Below are 12,289 nucleotides of genomic sequence, written 5' to 3'. Positions count from 1 at the left end.
CAACCCCTTTGTTTCTAATGCTCCTGGCATTTGTGTATAGACATAATAAATTATGACCTAGCCTATTCTAGGTCATAATTTATAATTAGATATGCAATGTATTTGGTCTTGTTCTGGAATTTTCTCTTTTCACTCCCCAGACATTCTTAAAAGGTCCGAACCCAAAGCATATTTTTCCACTCCTTCGCCACATACATAACCATATTCAAAGGCATTTATATTTTTATCACGTTTGTATACCATAGCTGAAATTTCACACACATTTTACTCATTCCTCCCTTGATGATTTAGTTTCCCTGACTCTCTGCATTAAGTCTCATACCAAGAAGTAATTTCTCCAGGCTTCTGATGCTAAATGAATTCAAGTGTTATATATTAATACTTTTTTTTGGATTTATTAGAAAATGCAGAATACTACTTTTTGGGATATAATTTACTCCATGTTGATTCTGAGAAAAGAGGTCTTATAAAATATACAGTATGATAATAAGTATTATTACAGGGGAATTTTCATGATGTCTGCAGACTCTAAGGCAGAACCTAAATATTGCACCAAGCACTAATCAACAGACACACAATACCTTCATACTTTGCTTTGAACTCATTCACAGACAAGGCACCCACGCCAATGTTTGGCAACCAATTTCACTCACTTGTAACTCTTCAGGGAAAAAAATCTAGTCCTCTGCACCCTTGCTAACCATACTTGCTGAATTTTCAGGGATAATCCCTAGTTTCTCTCCCACTAGTCATATACTGAGTTATATACACACACACACACACTAGTCATATACGGAATCATTTCCTCCATATCAATCTTATAAAAACCTTTAGTCTATCATATATGGTATGGGCAAAAAAAAAAAAAAAAAAAAAAAAAAAAAAAACAGCAGTGAATTTCGACAGTTCATAGTAGTTATTCAGTACTGTTTTTTTTTTTTTTTTTTTTTTGGGGGGGGGGGGGGTGACATATTGTATCATCTTTTCTGCTTATTATTATTCCTGACACCTCCAAGGAGTCCGAAGACTCATCGCGAGAGGACACCTACAACTGTTTCAACTGATACAACTGTCTCAACCTCTACTATGAGTTATCTCAATCAACGCCATCTACCGCCCACCTCCACCACCACCACAACTAGTATTTTTTGTCTGTAAATTGCATGTGTTCTGAAGGGCCGATTTGTCTGTATGCGGGATGAAAAACCCGAGTTTCTGGGAGAAAAACCCTGCTACTTATCCTCAAAAGAAGCATGTCACTCACCTCTGGATCCTCTCCACCTCATCCCAAGAAATCTAGATGACAAGAATTATATACAGCATTCCAGATGTTTCCTTATCAAAGCCTTATAAATAAATATAACAACCTCATTATCTCTCTATATCATTCTGTTCTTCAATAATCAGATAACTATGAGCTATTTTAGCCACTTTTGCTATATGCCCTCTGAACTTTAACTCACAATCTACCAATACCCCCAAATCCCTAGCCTCATTAATTTCCTACAGCCAAGTTCCATTAATGCAGTGCACAGCTTATTAGATAATGTTTTCTTCCCCAGATACATAACCTTACACTTTGCTACATTAAACTGATAGCCATTCTCCTTTTTCCACACTGCCAATCTATTTAAATCATCCTATAATATCTCAACATCTTTATTACTATTGCTTGACCAAATTCTGCATCGTCAGCAAACAACTGTATATTTCTCAGATAATATCATTAATGTACAAATTAAACAGCAGTGGCCTGAGTACAGAGCACTGCAGAATGCCATTAGTCATAAGCCTTCTCCTGAATTCTACTCAATGATGTCACTCCAACAACCATCCTCATATCCATCCCCATTAATGGCAATTTATGTAACAGAATTCAACAATATCCTATCATGTAGTCATTACCTTTATCAAATTCAGTTGTCACTGGATTATAAAAAGTGAATAATTTACTGAGGTATGGTCTACTCTTCACAAAAACCATGCTATCCTCCCCCATATAGTATCCAATTCATATTCAAGAACGAGAGGCCATCCCTGGAAGTTGTATAAAGATGTGGTAAAGAAAGGTGTGAGGGGTAGATTTTTTACATGGAGTTGTTAGTGAGTGCATTGTGAATGCAGGCGAGTATAAATAAATTCAAAGCTCAGACTCATTGTGGGCCTCCCAAATGAGTCTGTTGACTCCAAGGAGGTTACCAAATTAATAATAATATCAACCATTCTTGAATTTCTCTCTCAACTAACTTCTCCAATTTGTTACCTATGTCTTGGAGCTTCTTTTATGCATTGGAACTAATTTCTCTTCTTTCTACTCCCTTGGGATCCACCTAGAGCTGAGACTTAAATAATCCATTGAAAATCACTGCCAATTCCCTTCCATATCCACTTAACATGAAAGCTGAGATACCATCTAATCCTCTAGCTGTAATCAATGCAAGAGTCTGTAATAACCAGTGCTCCTTCAGTTCATCTATTTTGTATTAGCTTAAAAAAGTCAAATTAATTAATAAATTAGTATTTTTTTTTTAATGTGAGGATATGAATAAGCAAAATAGTCCTTTCTGTTCTAATCGTTTAGTACTGGGAGTGGATTGTGTAATGTAGAGTAGAATGCATTCCTGCGCTGAGTCTCGATCCTATGATGTATCCCTTCATAATTTCTTTACGATGTGTGGCGATCGCTTCTCCTCTGCATTTTATCCCCTTTCTTAGGAACTTGGTGGGACTCCTAGGAGTTTTCACAGTGCGAAGTTGGAATTATGCTGGTTGCGCTACTCTTTTTTTTTAAATTTCGGTTTCTGTATACATCAAAATGTGTCGATTATACGTGGAATAATAGGTGGAGGTGCCGTATAATAATAATATATCAAATGCAATCATTAATAATAAATACGTAAGCAACCAAAGCTACCTTTCTCGCCCGTCAAGCTGATTTTCATTAACTTAATATTTGCAGAAAGTATTTGGTATTCAAAGTTTATTTTTATTATAATTATAATACCAAACCAACCTCAATAATTTACGAAAAATTAAAATAAACCTAACACAACCTAAGCTGACTGGGACTTTGACATCTTATAATTTAACACGTGGATGTCAAGCAGCTGGTACAATATAAAATGCTTAACGAGAACAGAAAAAAAAAAAAAATGAAATATACTCAGTGTAACCTTATAATTGTTGATTTTTAGCTTAGTGTAAAATTATAAGGATTTTTGAAATTAAATAAGGATAACAATTTTGATAACATAATGACTTTAGGCTTTTCATATGATTACAATTCCTAAAAGATAATTAATTTCAAATAATAATAATAATAAAAGGTAAGGGTTACAATAATAAAGGATTGTTCATCAAATATATAAATATTAATAAAGAGGAAAGAAATTAAAAAAAGTTCATTCAAATATTGTAATATCTTTGTTTGTCATGGAGCCACTACACTCGGAATTAACAGACACAATATTTTTATTATGGGTTACTCCATGGAGTGCTTAAATTCATCGATGAAGCCCAAAACAACATGCCAAACATTTTCGCAGCAGTATCCATCATACTTTGCTTTGAACTCATTCAGAGTCATGGCATCCGCAACATACTCTAGCAACCTATTCTGCTCATTTACCACTCTTCAAGCAAATAATCTAGTCCTGGACTCCTTGCATAGTTGCCAAGGATGATCCTGGTACTCCCACCACCAGACTTGTTCTGAAAAATTTCCTCTGTATTAATCCTGTAAAAGTCCTTCAGAAATTTGTATGTCTCAATCATATCACCACTTTTCCATTTGTCAATCAATTTCTGTGACCTGTCCTCATAAAGTTCATTCCATACACGACCTGCTACCATCTTGGTCACTCGCCTACAGATCCTCACCACCACCTCCTCCTCATCCCCCAACTAATCCAGATGATCTGCACACAGTAGCCAAGATGGGCTTGCACCAAGCCTCTATAAAGAGATATAATAACCTGCTTGTTTTTCTGCTGTTCAGCATATTCTTCAGTAACCAAGTAATACGATGTAATCATGTTTTAGACACTTTTGCAATATGCTTTCCAAACTTTAATTCCTATCTATTAAAACTCCCAAATTCCTTGGCTACATCAGTTACCTGGAGTAGAGTTCCATCAATGTGGTACAGAGCTGGTAAGCTTTTCACCCCAAAATGCATATCCCTACACTTTGCCACATTAAACTGATATCCACTCTCCTTAGCCCAGACCCCCCCCCCCGTTTTTCCAAATCATGGTCTTTAACATCATCTTTATTAACTATTGCTCTACCTAGTTTTGCATCATCAGCAAGCAACTGAATAGTTTCTCTCGGATCCTCCTATATCGTTAATGTACAAATTAAAGATTACAAATAAGATTTACAAACTATCAACATTTTAATTTGCCGTCCTCATCATCAACATTCTAAGGGACTGTTCTTGTCGCTATGGGGAGTTAAGGGTTTTACTATATCATTTCCTCTACATTTGCTTATCATTTATTCCAGTTAATCGAAGTACATATTTTAAATATGATTCCCGCCCAAGAAGAGTAGTGCATTAGCACCATAGGTGGGATATAAGGATTTTTTCTATTCTTATCAATGTTTATATATATATATATATATATATATATATATATATATATATATATATATATATATATATATATATATATATATATATATATATATATATATATATATATATATATATAACCCATTTCTTATTATCGAAAACGAATGACAAGAGTGCCCATAAACGTTTATGAACTTCGAATGAATTTCATTTGGCGTTAACCTTCTTTTACAAAGAATTTTATAACCGTACGATATTCAATTTTATCCATTTCAAAGGATACAGACAACACTTTGGCTTCCGACAGCTGTATAAAAAAAAATTACTTGGTAGAATGACAAAGCAATTTCACATGGATGTATATGACAGATGTGTACCAACTCAGAAAAAAAAAAAATGTTGACGATAGTGTTGCCATTTATGGGTGAGGACGAAAACTTTTCAGTCCACCTACGTATTTTCTTTCGTATGATAATCTTTTTCAACATGATGTTCCTCTTTCGTTTCACGTAGAACTTCTTGACTGATTTTTCACTCCAATTTACTCCTAATACACTGGAATATAAATCAAGGGAAAAAAGCGAAAAATCATGATAATTCAAAAACTCTATGACTAATTTTTATGCAATTCGGTGAATAGTAGGATCACGGAAGAAGTAAAAGAAAAAACATCCACAAATTTCGTAAATAAATAGTTTAATTGAATGACAGTATCCAAACACAAGTGGTACAGTAGTAAGTAAATGGTTCAACATTATTTACAACAAATTAGGATAGATTACAAATGAGAACAACTTAAATTTGATAAGCGAATTATACAGGGAATAATAAGTAAAATATGAAAAAAGAAGCTATACATAAGCTATATACAATATATATGGTCAGATGTTCCTCCAGTATCTTGCGCAATCAATTGCTCATTCTGTGCGGGATATAAGGATCCTCTTTTGTGCAAGGTGATTGAAGAAAGGGACAAGAAAGAAGGTGTTCCATGGACTGGGTTGTCCCACAATTACAGTTATCTGGTCCATGAACCCCATTTGATGAGGATTTGTCTACAGCGACCTGTTGTTCGAAGTCTGTTAAGGCTATTCCAAGTATTCCAGTCCAAGTAGGCACCATATGGAAGATGTTCGGCTATTGGAATACCAGTATTATTCTCAGGGTATAGTGTAAGCCATTGTTGAGGTCTTGTCTCTGGAGGTTTAGGTGATTCAACAGTTGCTAGGAAGCTATGTCGGGATCTTAGTCTTTGGGGAGGGGGGGGGTACTGTGGTCTTGCCGAATAGTGGGTGGCGTTCATCATTCATTTGTCTGCTTCTTTTGTCGACTAATGGATACATGAAGGCAATGATGAAAAACAAAGCTCAAAATGAATCTGTCAAACTGCCTCGATATCGAATGTGGTCAATCCCTAGAGCAATACAGCGCTCACAACAATGTTTCGTACTGTTTTAAATGATGTCCAGGAGCTCAGTTGGTAATAACAGTGTTAGTAAATGTAAAATAATTTACTTTGGGCATAATTCCATTTCCAATATCATATTGTGTTGGTTCGATTATGATAGAAAAAAACTAATCACGCTACAGATCTTGAAATTTTAGTAGCATGAAATTGAGTTCAAGAGTAATATAATACAATGCTGAAACGAACACTGTTGTGTAAGTATAAGGAAGTCATTTTTACTCCGTTGCTTTTATTCGACATCATCTTTGCTAATGTGGGCAGGCCTACTCGCCTGGTTCAGCACTGATGCCGATGCGATGGAGCGAGTGCAATGGAGAGGTTAAAGAATATCAGAATTGTGGAATACAGGTTATGAATACCCATTGACAGGAACGTATTTACCATAAGGTGCAATCTGGGGCCTCACTCTCTATGCGGCCACATTTTAAAACCTTACATTTGAAAAAACATTTGAAACTTCGCGGAAAAAATCTTCTATATTGTCAGTAAAGTGAAAGAATATAAAGTTATCTTGTTCTGTTGCACTGATTTGAAGAATAAAAGACAGCAAATTTACTATTACTAAATAGAATTATTGCAAAGGCTAATCTCTGGTCATTTCAGGGTTGATTATTTTCGCATATGTGAAATTCATTTTTATTTTTGGGAAGAGACAATAAATAAATTGTGTCTCACAGTCAAATATCATAGGACTGTAAAGGAAATTCCAAGTAACACAGTACACGTAAAGACAAGTGACACAATGGTCACTCCACCACGGTTAATCCTAACGCCGCTCTAAAATCGCCGTTCAGGGATTAACAGCGAGGGAGGGATAATTTCATGATAAAAGGTAGAATGCCGATGAAGTTTTGATCCATGAAAAAAGCTGGAGTGGCCTGGCTATTTCATCCACTTCGGCCGGTATGGAGGTTAAGTGTCATTCGTACGCACGAGTAACAACTAATAATTTAGTTACCGTTATTTGGCATTTGTAAAGCAATATACAAGTGTATATACCTGATTATGTGGAGATTAAGTGGAGATTGAACTGCCCACTCAATCTCCAAAAGTTAGATAGGGCTAAATGGCCTCGAATACTCCCGTATATACGGGAATAAAAAAAGGCGTTAGCTGATTTTTTAAAAAATAAAAAAAGAGCCTGTGTAGCTCAGTGGATGTGGCGTTTGCACACCATCGCGCTAGGCCGCACGAAGGAAGTCTTGGTTTCGAGTCTAGTCGGCGACTAGAGGAAATTTTTCTAAGCCTTTTTTCGACCGGTTCCCGAGTTAGTCGATCTCTGGCACGGGCAAGCAGGTTTTTCCTCCCGGAAACTCGGGTTTTTCGTCCTGTAAACTCAAGAAAATCGACCGTAGAAACCACATTGTTTCAGACATTAAATATATTGTGTTAAGGTTAGAGACCACGAGATGGCGGCACATTTGAGCCGTCTCTCTTCACTGCGTACCGCTTAATTAGTGATAGCTTTGGGCCATCTGTCTCTGATTGGGTACCAGTGGAGATTGAACTGCCCACTCAGTCTCCAAAAGTTAGATAAGAATATATTATTCCATGAATTTATTATTCTTATTTTACTGTTACTCGTTTATTTCAACCAAACCAAGATACTACTGTTTTTATTTTTGTTTTTGTATTTTTACTTTTGAGGTACCTATTTATTTTATTTATTTATATGTTTATTTTGGATTTAATAAATATTTATTTCGCTTTTGATAGTATAAAAGTTTGAATCCGGAGATAGTAAAAGAACACGACTCGGAGAAAAGGAAAAACAGCTAAATAGTCAAAAGCGAGAAATTTTGTCTTTCTTACGTTCTTCAGAAAATGTAGGAAGTGGAGAATTTCATAGAACTGAAGTTGTACCTCAAACTTCTCGGAATGAAAGTGAAACAATGGTATCGGTATCAGAAAGAGACGAAAGTGAAAATGAAGAACATCAAAGTAATGTGGAAAATATGCAAGGAGAGAAAGAGATAAATGAAACAAATCAAGAGGGTTTTGAAGAGAAGTTTCAATCGGAGTCTGTACTCACCAGCAAGCCAGCGATCTCTTATCCTACCGATATAGCAGTGTGGCCAATTAGTATTAATGAATAATTTATCGAGCATATTTTAATAAGCATGTCTCAGAATGTTGGTAAAATCGAAAATTAAAAAAAAAAAAAAAGAAATCATACACAGAACGCAACAAAATATATGTCAGAAATGCAAATGAAGCACATTTTTACTATAAAAAGGCGAATAGAACAAAGGAGAAACGAGAGTGGCTATTTTTTTTCAGAAACAAGCAGAGCAATTTACTTCTTTTGTTTGTAATTGTTTTCTAAGTCAAATAATAGCTTAATGAAGGGTTTTAATGACTGGAGAAATATAACACAAACCTTATGTGATCACGAGCTTTCTACTGAGTATATACAAGCGACATGCACATATCGCAAAAGAAAATCACGTTCTGTAAATAGTCGAATTCATTCTGAATTAATGAAACAAATACAATCTGAAGAAAATTATTGGAGAGAGATGATTCAAAAAGAATAATAGCTACCATTAAATTGCTGAGAAAACTAAGGTTAGCAATTAGGGGCAATACAGATGATATTTTTTCTGATTCTTGGGGAAATTATTTATCGTGTTTACATTATTTAAGTGAATTCGATGATTTTTTTTTTTTTTTTAAACATCACATGAAAACGTATGCCAACTATTGTTCTGGCAGATCAAATTATATTTCTTACCACACTAGTAATGAATTCATATCGTTAATAGCTAATAAAACAAGAGAAACATTATCAGAAATTAAGGAAGCTGCTTATTTTGCAACAATACTCGATTCAACGCCAGGCGTTGCCCATAATGACCAAATAACTATTATAATTAGCTACGCTACCACAAATTCTGACATTAGAGAAAAAACACTTATCGGATTCATCAATATTACACAATATAATTCCTTATATTGCTGCCAATATGAAAGGTGTCTATACAGGTTTACAAGCCAGAGTGAAAAAACATAGTCCCTGTGCACATTATGTACCATGCTCTAGTCATTCCTTAAATTTAATTGGCAACTACGCTGGGAAATCTTGTCCGAAAATAGTGCAATATTTTTGTTTTATTCAAAATGTATATATAATTACTTTTCATCTTCAACAAGAAGATGGGGTATACTCCTTAAACATTTAGAAAAAAAAATCTTTGACAGTTAAAAAGACTAAGTGAAACGAGATAGTCAGTAAGAGCTGACACTGTATTGGCTTGAAAACGGATATAAACAATTAAAGAGGCATTACTGGAGCTATCCATTTCTCCTCATGAAAAAACCTATTTCTAAATTTGAGAGTTCATCTTTGGCTGAACATTTTGAAAATTCAGAAACAGCCATTTTAACGGTTTTGTGGGACAAAATATTACAATGAATAAATGCTACTAGTAAATTTTTACAAGATCCCCATATGGATTTGTTGTTAGCTAAAAATTTGTTACAGTCTTTAGTTGGTTTTATTTTAGATATAAGAACTAGTTTTGCTGCTTTAAATGAAGAAGCAAATTTATAAACAGATGAGACAATGTTTAAAGATGAGGGTTAAAGATGAAGTTACACAATCTAACGATGAGATTATGTTACATGGTAAAGAAAATTTCACTGTTAATACTATTAACAATTTCATTGTTAATACTATTAACAATTTCATTGTTAATACTATTAACAATTTCATTGTTAAAGTATTAACAATGAAAGAGATAAGCAATTTTGAAATTTGCGATAAGCTATTTTGGAAATTAATGAAAGAGTAAAAAGCTATTTAGACATATTAGATATGATTGACATTTTTTTGAAGAAAATATAGATCAAGACAAGTACAAGACTAGTATTAATAAAATTTTACAAACTTATGGGACTGATATTGACTCAGAAAAATTTATTGATGAAGTTAAACATTTTTTAATAATGATAAAGGAAGAAAATTCTTCAATTAAAAATATGTACAAATTTATAAACAAAGGGTTAAGGTATACTTTTCCGAGCATAGAAACAATTAAAAAAATTTTTTGAAGAGGCCTATTTCAAATGCATGTGCAAACGTAGTGTTATTATTATTATTATTATTATTATTATTAATATTAATATTATTATTATCATTATTATTATTATTATTATTATTATTATTATTATTATTATTATTATTATTATTATTATTATTATTCGGGAGACTCCAAAGAGTCCTTACACTGATCAAGGGAGGCCCTAAACATTATGTCCATCACAACTATTCAACATTCACACAGTATCTATCACACTTTGCCTTGAACTCATTCACTGTCATAGCACCCACAACAGACTTTGGCAGCTTATTCCACTCATTCACCACTCTAAAATTAAAAAAAAACAGCTTTAACACCCTTACTAACCACACTCTTACCCAGCTTCCATAGATGTCCCCTAGTCCTCCAACCACCAGTCCTTTTCTCAAAAATATCCTCTGAATTAATCCTATAGAAACTCTTCAGCAGTTTGAATGTCTCAATCAAATCTCCCCTTTAGATAGGCACATCGGCCTATCATTTTGATAGAAATTGGTTGATAGGCACATCGGCCTATCAACCAATTTCTGCAACCCACAAATCTTCAACATGTTCTCATAAGGTTCATTCCATAGACCTGACATCATCTTGGTCACTCGCCTCTGGATCCTCTCAACCTCCTCCCCATCGAGAAGAAACCTAGGTGACCAGATCTGGGCAAAGTAGTCGAGATGGAGTCTTATCAAAGCTCAATACAGAGGAACAATGACTTGCTTATCTCTGCTCGTCAAAGTATTCTTCAACATCCAAGTGATTTTTTGAGTTGATTTAGCCACTTTTGCGATGTTCCCGCTAAACCTTAACTCCCTATCCACCAACACTCTCAAGCCCCTGGCCTCATCAATCTCCTGGAGTACAGTTCCACCAATGTGATATACTGCTGCTAATCTTTTCACCCCAAAATGCATAACCTTACATTTTGCCACATTAAATTGACATCCATTCTCCTTAGCCCATACCTCCAATCTATCCAAATCATCCTGCAAAATTTTGACATCTTCTGCATTCACTATTGCCCTACCCAACTTAGCATCATCAGCAAACAAATGAACAGTTCCTCTCAGATCCTTCCCTATATTTTCAGGAACAAATTACACAACAGTGGTCCAAGAACAGAACCTTGTGGCAAACCACTAGTCACAGGCTGTCTTTTGGACTCTACTCCTGAGTAAACTACTCTCCACCAACCACCCTCCTATCCATCTCACCAACCCTGTATCCATTCCCATATGTTGTAGTTTACGGATTAGAATTCCATGTGGTATCTTGTCAAATGCCTTTGCCAGGTCCAGCAGTATCACTGTAAACCCATTACCCTTATTTATTTCAGCTGTCACCTTGTTATAAAACTTGAGCAAGTTACTGAGGCATGATCTATCCTTCACAAAGCCATGCTGTCCCCTGTACAGTATCTCGTTTTCACAAATCCATTCCTGTATTTTACTTTTGCCTACTTTCTCCAAGACTTTGAAAATGACTGCTGATATGCTGATCGGTCGGTAATTTACAACAGTAGTCTTGGATCCTCCTTCATGCAGAGGAATTATTTTGTCCACTATCCACCCCTTTGATACTAAACCAAACCCGAGACTTAGATTTAACAATATGGTCAAGGGCACTAACAATTCTTTAGCCGCTTCACGTAAGATCCGTGCTGGTATACCATCCAATCCCACCAATGTATTCACATTAAAGTTTTGTAATAGACTATTCACCTCCACTACAATTCCCGTATAAACTAATGGTTTCTTCATTCCTTCAATATCACCACCCGGATGATATACGCTTGCAAACTGTTCACTCAGTAATTCCACTATATTCAGTGACCGCCCAACCATCGGCATTCCTTAAAATCATTCTGACGCATACAGTGTTTCTCTTACTTGCACCATATCGAAAAAAAAAACGTTTGGGATTCTCTTTAGCTTGCATGATTAATTTTCTTTCAAAATCCGCTTTTGCTTTTCTTACCACACTTGTCACCCTTCTGGCCTGCGCTTTATACCGTTCATGTGCCTGCAGGTCGCCTTTCTCCTTAAATTCCTTCCACAGTTGTTTCTTTTTTTTTTTTTTTGCAACTCAAGTTTAATGGTGTTATTCATCCGTTTAACCCCTACTTGATTTACTATTCGGATTCTAGGTATACAGTCCACCATAAACTCC

General features: G+C 35.0%; 1 protein-coding gene across 1 annotated transcript in view; it reads right to left on the bottom strand.

Moving 5' to 3' along the window:
• Positions 1-3,069, bottom strand: part of LOC150109269 (uncharacterized) — a 228,200-nt gene extending 225,131 nt beyond the window's left edge. The window contains exon 1 of the mRNA XM_090401977.1: positions 2,915-3,069. The gene's annotated coding sequence lies outside the window, so the exon portion shown is untranslated. The remainder of the gene's footprint in view (positions 1-2,914) is intronic.
• Positions 3,070-12,289: the final 9,220 nt, after the last annotated feature.

Source organism: Typopeltis vanoorti, chromosome 2, assembly GCF_054136105.1.
Source record: "Typopeltis vanoorti isolate ZY-2024b chromosome 2, IOZ_Tvanoo_1.0, whole genome shotgun sequence".
Classification (NCBI taxonomy): Eukaryota; Metazoa; Arthropoda; class Arachnida; order Uropygi; family Thelyphonidae; genus Typopeltis; species Typopeltis vanoorti.
This window is presented reverse-complemented; position numbering and strand designations above follow the sequence as displayed.